We start from the raw sequence: 14768 nt of genomic DNA on the forward strand, positions 1-14768 counted from the left end.
AGGCACGTGATTTGTATCAACCAATGGGATTTGGGAGGTATGCAGGCCCTAGCTGCGAGTCACCAAACGTGGTAACATTTCTACACCATTACATTGTAACGTAACAATGTTTTCACAACGTTATTCTACAGTAAAACGTTGTTGCGGGAACCTCAAAAGAACACCACCTAGTTACATTCCCAGAACGTTACAAAAAACTTTTCGGAACGTTAGCTTAACATTCTGTGAACGGTTCCAGAACGTGATTGGGCCAGCTGTGTAGTAGCTCTAGTACTATAGCCCGCTTACATTAACTGCAGCTGGAACGCCAAACGCCGACTATCTGAGCGGAGCGCCACCATCGGTTGGCGCGGAGCGTACAAGAAAATTTTTGGTTTTACAAACCCCCCAGATGGCCGGAAAAGGCCGCGGCGTTGGCAGAAAGATGCGATATGATATGACTACTAGGCACTTTAATTTAATTTAATTTTTTTTTTTTTAGGGTTAGGATTAGCCTTAGGGTTAGGGTTAGGGTTAGGGTTAGGATTTTTTTTTTTTTAAGTGCCTAGTAGTCATATCCTAAGTGCCTAGTAGTCATATCCTAAGTGCCTAGTAGTCATATCCTAAGTGCCTAGTAGTCATATCATATCGCATCTATCTGCCGTGTGCGAAACGGCCCTTCCCGAGTGTTCATTCTGGTTCCCTGGCCTCGTGCTAACTTGAGACACCTCATTCAATATCACTTTTAAACCTAGCTCTAGTACTATAGCCCGCGGATTGCTGCCGCGGGCTATAGTACTAGAGCTATTTTAAACCCAAAAACACAAACGAGTTAAAATAGTGTTACGAAAGAGTTAAAATGTTAAAAAACTGACAAGATCAGATCCTAGTCTTTTTCGGCGGGTAGAGTGTTGAATGAAACGGCACGCGATAGAAATGACAGCCTAGATGACAGTCAGACAGAAGAATAAGTAACCTAATTTAGCCATATTCTTGCTACGTTCATACTATAGACTAGTGCTCTAGCTCTAGTACTATAGGCCCGCGGATTGCTGCCGCAGGCTATAACATAGCGGGAAAATATTACCTCAATGTCAGGAACATCTTTGCTTACTGAATACATGGCGAGAACTTGACGTTGCCAACAAAACTAAAAAAAAGCAGAAGTGTGTCACTGCATAGGTCAATGTGATACATGTAGTGACTAGTGAGTAGCGAGTTGGCATTGGAGTGGTAGCGAAGTGTGCGCCGATGTGCGCATGTCCGTGGCGCACTACGAATCGTACGGTGCAGTTGCAGCCTTCAACCAATAAGTAATCCTTAATTTAAATAGCCGCACAATGCGCATCCAAACGCTAATTTCTCCAGTACTATAGACTAGCAAATATGGGATGGGATGGGATGGCATGGCATGGGATGGCATGGGATGGGAGGGGATGCGGTGCGATGGGATGGGATGGAATGGGATGGCATGGCATGGCATGGCATGGCACTGAGTGTGATGAGATGGGATGGGATGGGATGGGATATGGGATGGGATGCGGTGCGATGGGATGGGATGGCATGGGATGGATGGATGGATGCATGCATGGATAGATAGATAGTTAGATTTTTTGGGGTATTTTCCTTTCAACCAAGCGGTCACCAGCTGAGTAACGCCACTGATTTCCCCGGGCAACGCCGGGTATCCCGCTAGTACGAAAATATAGCTCTAGAACTATATAGCTCTCCGCTCCGCCGCAGGGGGTGGGTTCGCGCGAAGCACGGAAGCTCTAGCACTAATTAAAACGGGAGATTCAGTGCTCTCCTCACTCTCTCTCTCTCATTTAATTTTATGTGGCGTCAAAAAAGTGGGGGTGCATGAGCCCCCTTAGACCACCGTTCCGCGGGCCCTGTATAGTACGTACCAAGTGCGTACCGCAGCAGCTGATTCGCGCTATTGTTTTCATCGCGCTAGGGTCATCAGACGGGTTGCTAAGGGGAAGTGACGTCACTCCGCCCCACCTATAATAATATGGCCTGCAGGCCGCAGATTTAAAATATATATATATATACATGGCCCGCAAGAATGTAAAGTACAGTAGTAACACACAGTCACAGTGTAGCGATGTTATGCAGATCATCACTCTCTCCCTGTATTATACTCAGTGTGGATCATGTTTTCAGTGATATATTTTTCAGTAGTCCATTCCTGTAGATTGTTTTCTGTCTCTTCTCTTGTCCACGTTGCTCCCCAAATTTTTCCAGACTGTTTTGTTGCAATGCCAATACTGGCAATAGTTTTATTCATGTAGTGCATGCTAGCACTGTTTACAATCACGTATATGCTTCCGAGTATAGTTTTCAACATACTTTATCTAACTACCACTGTGCGCTGATATTTTGTTTAAATTGTTTTACCCGTACATTGCGCTCAGTGAATTCATTTATTGAGCTCTGCTGCGGAACTGTGTGGAAAATACCCTGTGCTACCCTTACTACCCCAGATGAAGGATCTTCTGTACAAATGTATACAAATAATTTCATATGGTTTGTAAAAATATCCAGTTTTTGTGACTTTCTTTTAGTGAGTTATGCCATTATGCTCGTCGCTGCAACCGCATGTGATCGCTCGCATGCTTCACCATGTGTGTGCATGCAAGCGATTGCTGTTCACAGCAGTCGCTTCTTTCCATTGTCTTTTTGTGTTTCCATTGTCTTTCCATGACCTATATTACCCGCACACATGCATTTTTCGAAGCAATTGCGAGCGACGAGTTGCTGAAACTCAAACCTGTTTGATTTCTTGCAACTCATTGCAAGTGACCAGAATCGCTACGAGTTGCAGTTGCATGTTCCCGCAGACTAGCGACTTTTTCATGCAACTTGGCTGGGATTCTAGAATTGCAGCCAAGTTGCATAAAAAAGTCGCCAGGATTCTGTCAGATAGCACGTGGTGTTCGATTGTCTAGACAGCGGAGTGTTGTCTCGTACTCTGCTTTCTAGACAGCCCCCGACCATGCCTGATTTTGTACGTGCCTAAGATTACCCCAAGCGTGTTGGATAACGATGTCCTGCTGTGCCTTATGCCACCTCCTTTCTGTGTCTTACGTTCTTATTGTGCTACGAATCTACCTCTCGTGTGGTATCTGTGTCTAAACTGGTGGTAATGACCGAAGGGGTTTACGCAGCTATTGGGGAGGTTTACGCAGGTATACGCGAGTATCGAGGTATATTCTTGTTGTATATTCCTCTTTATGTACAAACTGAAAAATAACTTGTATTTGTGGTGAACCAGCCTATCTTCCAGGGTAAGGCATGTCACTCGGGGACATAGCCACTGTGTTGAGCAGGGTATTGTTTAGGCACGAAATTATGCAACATGTGCAACGGAATTATTGTCGTGCCAATATATAGCCTCCAATCAGAATGGCTAATCGCGCTTTGTTCTAGTCAATCCACCGTTTGACCAATCAGGCCTAAAAAAGATGTTTGTTTCCGCTAACCTGACCGAGTACATTTTAACCCCCCCTTGTCGAATCTTTTTATTGTGATCGGCCAAAAAAGTGTAAAAAAAATGTTTTTTTAATATTTTTTTAAAATAAAAAAATGCCAACGTGATATCGATCGGTGAATGCATTGATTTGACTTTTAAGTCATTATATGGGCTGTTATAAGTATAAAACAAGTATTGTTAGAATACAAAAAAAAATAAAAAATTGATAAAAAAAGGTTTTGCTTGCCTACCGTGTCCATTTTTTTTCAGCTCGTTAGCGGAAACAAACATATTTTTCTTAGGCTTCAGCAGTAACTGAGCCGTGATCGATAAGGGACCTTCGCAATTTCTCTCCCTCTCTTGGCTCTCTCTCTTTGTGGTACTCATCCCTGCCGTGATTTAACCCGGCTCTTTACTGTGTCACATACTTATTGTGTTACGAATCTACCTATCGTATAGAGCCGATCCGCGTATATATGTAAGTGTATTAGTCTGACGTTATTCTTTGATTAAACACGTTGGTTGAATGGGCGATGCATGAAGTAATACATCTCCGTTGTTGATCTATGTCTTCCTCGTTCGCACCACACAGTTAATCAGAAACAGATAGCATCAGTCAAGATAGAAAAGGCATCTCAACATACAGGTGCACACTATGGGACAAGAAATAAACAGAAAGGAAATTTATCAACGCCTACTCTAACCAAGGCCAACCTAGATCACGTACCAGTACATCAGCGTGGAGCTCTAGAGGAGCTATTAATGCAAAATAGTGACTTGTTTGCTGAAAGCAACGTGACCTAGGACGTACCAACCTGGTAAATATGACAATAGACACCGAATGACACCCACCTATACGACAAAAGCCATATCGAACACCGATTAATTATCGACCTATGATTGATCATCATGTGAATCAGCTATTAGAAGCCAAGATAATAGAACCTAGCAATAGCCCGTGGGCAAGTCCAGCCTTCATCGTTCTCAAGAAAGATGAACCTGAAGGACGAATGGTCATAGACTACAGGAAGCTTAACAAGGTCACAAGGAAGGACACATATCCATTACCCTGTATACAAGATATCCTTGGATCGTTAGGAAACTCACGTTTCTATTCAACTCTTGACCTAAAGGCGGGCTACTTCCAAATAGCAATGGCAGAGGAGGACAAAGCCAAGACTTGTTTTATCACCTACAGAGGTGCATTCCAGCCGAATGTCCTTTCGTTCGGCTTGTCGAGTGCACCTAGCATTTATCAAAGATTATTAGATACCGTATTAAATGGATTACATCACAAGTGTGCCATTCCATACATAGATGACATAATCATTTTCAGCCAAACCTTCGAACAACACCTATTAGACATCGAAGTGGTTTTTGACAGGTTACGCGATGCAGGGCTCAAGCTTAAAGCTTCAAAGTGTGAATTCCTCAAAGACAAGGTTAATTATTTAGGACACATTGTCTCACCCCAGGGCATAGCCCCTGACCCAAAGAAAATCGAGGTAGTCAAACAGCTTAAAGACCCTAAAAACGGTCAAAGAAGTACGACCATTCTTGGGCATGGCAACCTATTACCGGGCACACACTAAGTCATTTGCAAACATTGCAAAACCACTAACAGCATTAACACACAAATACGCCAAATTCGAATAGAACAATGACGCAGAACACGCGTTTCAGACCCTAAAGCAGAAACTCACCAAAGCCCCAATCTTAGCATATCCGGACCCTACCAAGAGCTACCGTCTATTCACAGACGCCTCATCATACGCAGTAGGAGCCGCTCTTACACAAATAAACGACGAAGGAAACGAGGTCGTTATATCATACATCAGTCATCAGTTAAACGAAGGACAAATGCGTTGGCCAGTCATAGAAAGAGCAGCATATGCCATCGTCTATGGTCTACAGAAGTTGCGTCATTAGCTGGCCGGGGCGAAGTTTGTCATCGTTAGCGATCATAAACCACTACAATATCTGCTAACGAGCCCAAATCTTAAGAATGCTCGACTTCAGCGATGGGCATTAGTCATTTCGGAACACAATGCGACAGTTGAGTATCGCTGTGGCCTAGCCCACAGAAATGCAGACGCATTATAATTTGTCACGAATCAAAACTAAAAGTGATCCCACACCAGAGGTAGAAATCCAACAAATCACCGATGAGCCAGGACCTAATACAAGTGCAAACGAGGACACACAGGTCAAACAGCCTGATACTACAGAGGTAGTTATTCAAGAGGTGCCGGAGGAGCACACAGAGCGACAAGAAGAACGGTCTTCAATTAATCATTCAGTATTAAATCTAACAGGAGTCAAAAAGGAGCAACGAGTAGACACCCAACTGCAGAACATTATACGGGCCCTTGTGCCAACTCACTTTGCCTGGGCACGAAGACGTGACACAAATTTATCCACAGTCTCCCCAGAATCCTAGGACAATCCACGGAAAACATGTCTTTCATAGGGCTCATTCACCTTAGTGATGAAGTATGCATCCAATGTACGTACAGCATGTATATACACACATGGTGCCTCCGGGATTTCCCTCCCGTCCGCATCTACTCTGGTTGGGCCTGGACCAGGGTCTGGCAAAGTGTCAAACAGTTCTTGTACTTCTGGCCCCGCCGTGTGCAGCAACAATGCCCGTTGTTGTGGCGCATTTACCACCGCTTTTGCGTCAAGAAAGTACTGGAACGATTTCTTCCATTTGGCCCAGCGTGGTCCCAACTTGGAAGCATGGCCTGTCATATCGAACGGCCTTACGGCTCCAATTTCCAAACTTATGGCTGCCATTATGCATCAAACGACTCACCAAGACTTTAACTACCTCGTCGCCACTGTTATGTCCTCGCACCTCGGCTCTATGCCCGGCTCACAGCCTTAGTAAAAGACTAATATTCAAAAGCTTGTCGTATAATCATCCATCTTTTATTTCTCGTCTAGAACCGGGTGGCGGCGCCACCATACAGCGGTAACTATTACTCTATTGAAAACCTATTATTGCCGACAATTTCCTGTAAATGCCGTCCAAATGCTCATATATATATTTATGTTTCAGTGTGCAGCAGCTTGCGTGCGGCAGCCAGCGTGTGTTGCAGATGAGCATTTGGACGGCATTTACAGTAAATTGTCGGCAATAATACTAGGTGAAGAGAGTAGAGGAACATTAGGACTTTGGTAGTAAATACATTTCGTATTTATTTAGCATTATATTTTATTGAAACGCTCCAAGTGCCTGTGATCCAGAGAGACGGGATACCAGAGAAGTGTTGCCGAAAAGAGGTGTTGATCCTAAGCGCTGAGCGCAGATCTTGCGCGCAGTTCCGCGGCAAGGCGCACGCGACCGCGGGAACGTCCTACGACAGTATGCAGCGCTGGCAGCTATAAGCCACACATCCACTCTTCGTACGGAAACCGCCACCGATACGGTAGGCTGCACAGTAAAACCACCTTGACAGCCACAAAGAAACTGAACTTAGGATGCCCTTTAAGCCGGGGGAGAGGTCACAAAAATCTTTTTTGGATGGGGTGCGAAATGAAAGTGTCAATGACACTATAGCTCACATTGGGTGTGATAGATGAGGAAGATGATATTTAAAATTTGGTAAGTGTTTCATTTATGACGGACCGAAATGTGATCAAATGTCCATAATCCCTGTTTTATACTAATAGAAATTTCAGTTTTGTTTCAGGGTTAGATAGGCCATATATATTGTCAAAATATACCTAATTTGCATAATTAAAAAAAAAAATCAAAATCACTTGACGGTGTCAAGGTGAGCTCAAAATGCCTGCGCCCTGAAATCCAACGTGCTAAATCTGCAAGACGAGATGCATATATATAGCAACAGCCCTGTATGATATATTTGTAATATGTGATTCCTGGTGCTTGTAAATAAAGCTCACTTGAAAAAGCATTTACTTTGTATACTGTGTCTAATTCTCATCGATTCCTTGCCTGAAATTTGAACTTAAATACATTTTAAGTTCCGAAAACATTTCTGTGTAATGTTTTGGGAAGGTTACTTTGGCTCATAGTGTCTATGTCCCCCAGAGTACTGCCGGAACGTACCCTGGTAACTATTTGATATGGTTAGGGTTAGGGTTAGGGTACGGGTTAGGGTTAGGGTTAGGGAGTAGGCGTAGGCAACTACTTAGACTCGTTAGTGGAGTAGGCGAGGTACGGTCCGGCATATTAGATAGTACCAGGGTACGTTCCGGCAGTACCCTGGGGGACATAGACCCTCTCAGCCTAACTTTGTGCTGTATTCTCCATGTTCACATAACATTGCAAAATCATGCAAAAAACATTACCACATTGTTGCCACAATATAGAAAATGGTGTTTTGGCACCATTGTGGTAACATTTCTACACCATTACATTGTAACGTAACAATGTTTTCACAACGTTATTCTACAGTAAAACGTTGTTGCGGGAACCTCAAAAGAACACCACCTAGTTCAGTGCTCGAAATAAGAAAAAAAATGTGGTTGTCCAATCGGGTTGTCCGCAACAATTTCTGGTTGTCTCAAAAAAATTCCCCCAAATCTCCTATTTTCAATCACATAATAATATGGTCAGAAAACACCCAAAAACAGTGATGTAGCCAGGATTTTTTAACAAGGGTGGCCAAAAACAGCAAACTGCGCAAAATAGTGGATGACTTAATACTTTAATGGCTCCTCCGTCTCCCTCTCCACATCCTTAGTAACGGCTCCTCTACCTTCTCTGCAATCTTTGTTTTGGGTGCCATGCGAAAAGGCGACATTTTTGTTCATTGTTCTCTGCTCCCAAGATATGTAATTGTTCAGTGGCGGAAGTAGGCTATTGACGAGGTCTGGCCCACTGAGCAGAACGTTGTTAAGCGAGACTCCTCTGAACTGACAACTAGAGTCAAACACTACTCGGATTTTGTTTGGTTTCTTTGGGTGATACACCCCAAAGTGTGCCAAGTACCAGAATTCCTCTTCACGTTCGGGTCTGGTGGCTATCTCCGCATGTCCTTTGACAAAAAGATCCTGCATGAAGGTGACGTAGTGATTTTTCTTCACTGGGTTCTGATTCAGAGAGCGCTTCAAACTCATCAGTCGTCTGTAAGCCGCCTCCCTGTTGTCGGGTAACGCCTGCCTCGGCACCTTGAAAGGCAGTGGGGCTGTCCAGCTGTTTGAACCATCCACGTACATCTCCTTATCCATAATAGCGAGAAACTTTCTATCATCTACGGAGAACCCCGCTCTGTTGTCGCTTTTGGTTTGTTTGAATACAGACTGTCCAATACCGTCCTCAAACCTACCATTTGCAAAGAATCCCTTCCTGACCTGGGAATCTGATTTCTCATGGCTTAGTGATAAGTTTGTGCCGTCGCCATCATCTAGTTCGACTGAATCAAGCCCGTCCACATATCTCACATCTCTGGGGTTGACTTCCCTTAGCAAAAACTTATTCGGACAGGGCTGGAAGCACGATGTCCTCCCGTTGGCGTGTACAAACGTTTTGTATGTGCCCACCTGGTCAGGTATGTGTACTCCGTTGAGACACACATCACCAATAATAACCCAACCCAGGTCTAGTCTTTGGGCAAATGGTAAATTCCCGGGTCCATTTCGCTGCTCCCGGACCTTGTGCACCTGCAGAACATCTCGGCCAAGTAACATCAAGATCTGAGCCTGCTTGTCAACATCAGGAACGTAGTCGGCAATTGATCGCAAATGAGCGTAGTGTCTTGCCACATCTGATGTCGGGATTTCAGAGCGATTGTTGGGAATGTCACTACACTCGATCAAGGTCGGTAGCGGAATTTTCACTTTCCCATCTAAGCTCTCGATAGTCAGATCTTTAGCTCTTCTTCCCTGAGTCTGTACTAGACCAGAGCATGTTCTGAGAGAGTAGGGACTGGAATTGCCCTTCAAATGTAACTCCTCAAAGATTTCGGGTCTGACTAGGGACCTGTTGCTTTGGTCGTCCAGCAGTGCGTACACTCTCTTCGCTAACTGTGGCTTTCCCAAAGGATATACGTTCACAAGAACGATCTTGGTACAGGACTTCCCTAAACTTTTACTGTCTCCGCAGATTTCAGTGCATGTAGTCGATACACTGCTACTGGGCATATTCGAAGGTCTGTCTTCCCTGACATGCTTGCCTTCAGTTTGCTCCCCGCCATGCTGCGCAGGGGCATGGGATTTCCCTCGATCGACATGGAGGGCTGTAGCATGACGATCACTGCCACATTCGAGGCACCTTGCTTTCAACGTACAGTTTTTGGATACGTGTTTGGTGGACGCGAGGCATCTGAAGCACAGTTTCAAGTCTTTGAGAATGTTCAACCGTTCATCTAAGGGCTTCTCCCGGAATGATCGACATTTATGAAGAGGGTGAGGACTTTTGTGAATCGGACATTCTCCCACCTGGTCATGCGAGTTCTTACTATTGTCGACTTCAGTCTTTCTCGCGACTACCTTGTCGTTGGTTCTCCTGGTTCTAGATTCGGTCGTTAACGGAAAACTTGGATCGTTCCACTCGTCCGCCATCTTGCGGACGAACGTCGAAAAGAATTCGAACGGAGGGAATGCGACATCGTACTTGTCCTTGTACTCTCTTCCTCTTGTTCTCCACTTGGTTTGGAGACCGAATGGGAGTTTCTGAACAAAGTCATTGATCCCTAGATGCGTGTCTAGATAGCATAGACCAGGGAGTTCGCCCTTTGCAGCTTTCAGCATGTACAGAAGATCACTGAATTCCCTTAGCTGGCAATTTTCTTGGTTACCGATCTTCGGGAAGGCCTTAACCTTGCCCAACAGTGCGTCGGTGACCACTTCTGGCCTCCCATAGCTTTCATCCAATCGCTCCCATGCCTCTTGCAAACCGAGCGCTGGATCATGAACATTCACGGAACGAATCTTTGTTACGATTTCATGTGATCTCCTGTTTGTCCATTTTACGAGTAGATCTAGCTCCTCTGCGGGGGTAACATGTGTGTGTTTAATTGTGTTCTGAAAACTTAGCTTCCACGCTCTGTAATTCTCAGGACGCTCATCAAATTGTGTTAAACCCTGCACGACAAGATCCTTACGCGTGAAATACTCAAATAGACCTTTGACACCTGCCGTATCTGATGACATCTCGCTGCGTTGCTGCAGAGTAGCTTGTTGGGGCGGGTCAAGGTGCCACCTCTCATAAATCAGAAAACCTGACATATACCAGTGTTGGAAATAGCAGCTGGTATGCGTCGCTTTCCCACACCATAGATTAATGGCGGGCTGCCAGGCTATAAGTGCTCTTGGAGAACCCAAGAAAATCATAAATAAAGTGCGTTTTTTCGTCAATTTTTTTCTTGGTTGTCCACCGGACAATGTCTCAGACTGGTTAGGTTGTCCGGCACAAATTCTGGTTGTCTCGGACAACCGGACAACGCTTATTTTGAGCACTGTAGTTACATCCCCAGAACGTTACAAAAAACTTTTCGGAACGTTATGCTAGCCGCACACTATACGATTTTGCACTGTGCACAGCACTAAGCCCCCGCACACTATATGACGCACACTCCCGATCGATCGGGAGGCCACCGCACACTGTCCGACTCAAAGTTGACGCAAACCATGGCACTCTCATGGCGTTCCAAGCGGATTTAGCGTGTACTAAGGGTCGGGAGTGTTTCCCATGGTTCGAATTCCATTCCATTCGAATGCGGTTCCCATGGCGCTGCTCTGTAATTGGTCAATTCTCTTCAGCGCTCGCCGATCGGGTCGGATGGCCACGCACAGTATCCGAGTCGCATCGTAAGCCCCCGCACACTATACGACCCGATCCGCTCCCGATTCAAAATTCGAATCGGGTCAAAATGACCTCCCGAGCCAAACTTAAGCCTCTCGAGCCAAACTTGAGCCTCCCGGTTCAATCGTAAGCCTCCTGATCGCGCTCGGGTCGGATAGTGTGCGGCTAGCATTAGTTTAACATTCTGTGAACGGTTCCAGAACGTGATTGGGCTAGCTGTGTAGCAACCATGCAATTCACATCTCAGGAGTTTAGACCTAGGATTAATGACCGCTCTCAATGTCAGAAAAGCACTGAATGGTGGTAAAGAGGTCAGAAGGACACCCACATCCACGACTCATGCTTCATATAATCTTAGCTCCAAGAAACGACAATACGGTATTACAATAGGGTTACAATAGGGTTACAGTAGGGTTACAATAGGGTTACAATAGGGTTACAATAGGGTTACAATACGGTATTGTATAGACAATCCGTCGCACAGCCTGGTCGGGCTACATATAATCTGATTATAGGCCGTTATTTTTCATTGCGCTAACAATGGATTACGATACGTATTTATCTATAAACTAATAGTATAACATAGCGGGAAAATACTACCTCAATGTCAGGAACATCTTTGCTTACTGAATACATGGCGAGAACTTGACGTTGATAACACAAGTTAAAAACATCAGAAGTGTGTCACTGTCCATACATGTAGTGAGTAGCGAGTGGCATATTGGCATTGGAGTGGTAGCGAAGTGTGCGCCGATGTGCGCATGTCCGTGGCGCACTACGAATCGTACGGTGCAGTTGCAGCCTTCAACCAATAAGTAATCCTTAATTTAAATAGCCGCACAATGCGCATCCAAACGCTAATTTCTCCAGTACTATAGACTAGCAAATACTTCGTGTCATGCATAATCACACTACCTTATGACAAAAAAACTCTAGTTACTCCCATTTCACTGCGCGTTGTCTTATAAAAGGTATTTGGAGGTTGGTAAACGATAAAAGGAGAATGTTATATATGTACACTTATGTTATACTCTAGCAAACGGTTTCGAGCGTTGCCCGAACATTTGATTGATGGTAAATTTCTATACTAAGTATCGGCATAGACTTGTATCGCCATAGTATATGGTATCGCTCAGTCATCTCTCTCTCTCTCTCCCTCTCTCTCTCTCTCTCTCTCTCTCTCTCTCTCTCTCTCTCAGCATTTTTTTGCTGTGCGTGAGATATTGTAAGATCAGCGTGAGAGCGTGAGAGTTGGCAGCCCTGGTATTTTGATTTTCGATTTTCGATGACAGCAGGCGAAAGTGCAGCATTTGAATACAGCTTACTTCATTAGGATTATATATAGTATCTAACGATTTCCTGACAGCTTCTTTTTTTATATATAAACAATTAATACATTATCTCGCATCTCTATCATGTATGTGACCTTGCCTTATATCATATGCACCCCTAGTAGGCAAATGCAGACGTTATAACTCCGCTTTGCTAATGTGAGGGTGCGGGTTTATCATCACCCCATTACTGGGGTCTGCGTCGGCTCGGACTAATGCACTTGCCCACTGCCATTGTCATTGTCAGTATCAGGAACTAGCTAGAGTAAATTGCTTGCTATATAAGCAGGGGTTGTCTAGTATAGGGGTATTCTAACCCTAGCAAAGACCGTTTCTTGGAGCTAGCAGTAGTACTATACTATATAGTATTAGTACTAGTAGTAGTAGCTGTAGTACTGTAGTAGTAGCTGTAGTACTATAGTAGTAACTAGTAGTAGTAGTACTAGTAGTCTAGTAGTACTAGTAGTAGTACTAGTAGTAGTAACTAGTACTAGTACTAGTACTAGTAGCTAGTACTAGTACTAGTAGTAGTAGTGCTAGTTGTACTGTGACTACTCCCGCAGCGCTCTAAAAACACCGCGCAGAATCTCACAACAGCATAACCTAACACCTCCATGGCCACTTGTCAGGTAACTCATGTTTAATCGGTGTAAATGCGGTAAACTGTAACACAAAAATGAGGAGTGGTAAGTATGCATTCGCTACTACACGGTGATTACAGTCTCATAATCATCAATATACAATGCCTGCCTCAGTTATCAAAAAACAGTAGTGAGCTTGGAAAATATTCAAAGCATTCAACAGAACACACCCCGGTATGCTAAATAACCAGTAAAATATAGTGTGGCACGCACTAGCACTGTTATACACACTAATTGCAAGCTCCGCCAGTCTTTACAAACTAAATTAAAGATTTACAAATGTCGTGGGTTGTAATAACACGACGAAGATGAGTCTAATGATTGAACCTGTACGAGTCTCACAGAACAAGTGTCCGTTACATTTTGGTGAGACCCACCACAACGCGGCAATGTAAATCTGCTTAAATTAACGATGACAGTTTCTGATTCGCACATAAACGTGTTCTGCAGACATTTATCTGAATACTTGCACCAAATATTTATCGAACTTACAGACTGTGCGCTGTCAGGGCTAGATGTACGACGAACGTAAATTGGCAACAAAGCCAAACTAAAAATGGCAGCTTCCTACTAAGTCACGCTGCAACAAGCCAGTGTAACATACGGTCGTAGTCACGACTCCTACCGCCATAGATCTATCGGTGAGACAGAACACTAGTACTTAGTAGTAGTAGTAGTAGTAGTAGTAGTACTAGTAGTACTTACTAGTAATTATTGTAACATGTACTTGTAGTAATAGAAGTATTCGTAGGTGTGGATACAATTGTATCACCCTCAGTGAAGACCTGTGTAAACACAATTTGTTGTGTAGTCGAGTAGTTAGTTGTGTGCAAAGTCGTAGGCAAATGCTATGCATATAGCCTCATTGCGCCATCTATCGCACACCATATGTACTACACTCATGTACACTGATGTACCGTGATGTCAACAAAAAATCAAACTCGGTTTTTTACAGGAAACAAAGCGCGCCGAGTAGCCAAAAATGTTGTACGAGCACTTCGAGGAAATATCTAGCTACCTGGGTAGTGAAACCCGTCGTGCAATGGGCAGAACTGCTCAATGCAATGGACCGATTATACGGGTTTGGCGTATATAGTGGACCTGTTCAAGGTGTTGGAAAGAGTGCAGCAAAGTTGTGTTAGTGTGCCGCTACGCGGCGTTTTTCGCGCTTCGCGCGGATATCTGGGCTGCCAATCGTCAAGAGTACATAATGGGAGATTATGTTAATATTATTATAATTTATATCCTTGGGCCGTTATTTTTCTTTGTGCTAACAATGGATTACGATACGTACCGGTATTTATCTATAAACTAATAGTATAGCTCATAGGGTCTATGTCCCCCAGGGTACTGCCGAAACGTACCCTGGGTACGATCCGGTATACCGGAACGTACCCTGGTAACTATTTGATATGGTTAGGGTTAGGGTTAGGCTTAGGGTTAGGGTTAGGGAGTAGGCGTAGGCGACTCCCTAGACTCGTTAGTGGAGTAGGCGAGGTACGGTCCGGCATATTAGATAGTAGACCAAATAATTCTCTCCCATATAACCTTTTTTATATTTTGGC

The 14768-nt window shown here is 44.2% G+C and overlaps 1 protein-coding gene across 1 annotated transcript in view; it reads right to left on the bottom strand.

Annotated features, from left to right (window-relative positions):
* Nucleotides 1–14768, bottom strand: part of LOC106812929 (dihydropyrimidine dehydrogenase [NADP(+)]-like) — a 104252-nt gene that overhangs the window by 87328 nt on the left and 2156 nt on the right. Inside the window, exons 2-3 of the mRNA XM_014816939.1 lie at nt 7392–7396; nt 2386–2391 (exon numbers count right to left, since the gene is read on the bottom strand). The gene's annotated coding sequence lies outside the window, so the exon portion shown is untranslated. The remainder of the gene's footprint in view (nt 1–2385; nt 2392–7391; nt 7397–14768) is intronic.

Source organism: Priapulus caudatus, unplaced genomic scaffold (assembly GCF_000485595.1).
Source record: "Priapulus caudatus unplaced genomic scaffold, Priapulus_caudatus-5.0.1 Scaffold702, whole genome shotgun sequence".
Lineage (NCBI taxonomy): Eukaryota > Metazoa > Priapulida > Priapulimorpha > Priapulimorphida > Priapulidae > Priapulus > Priapulus caudatus.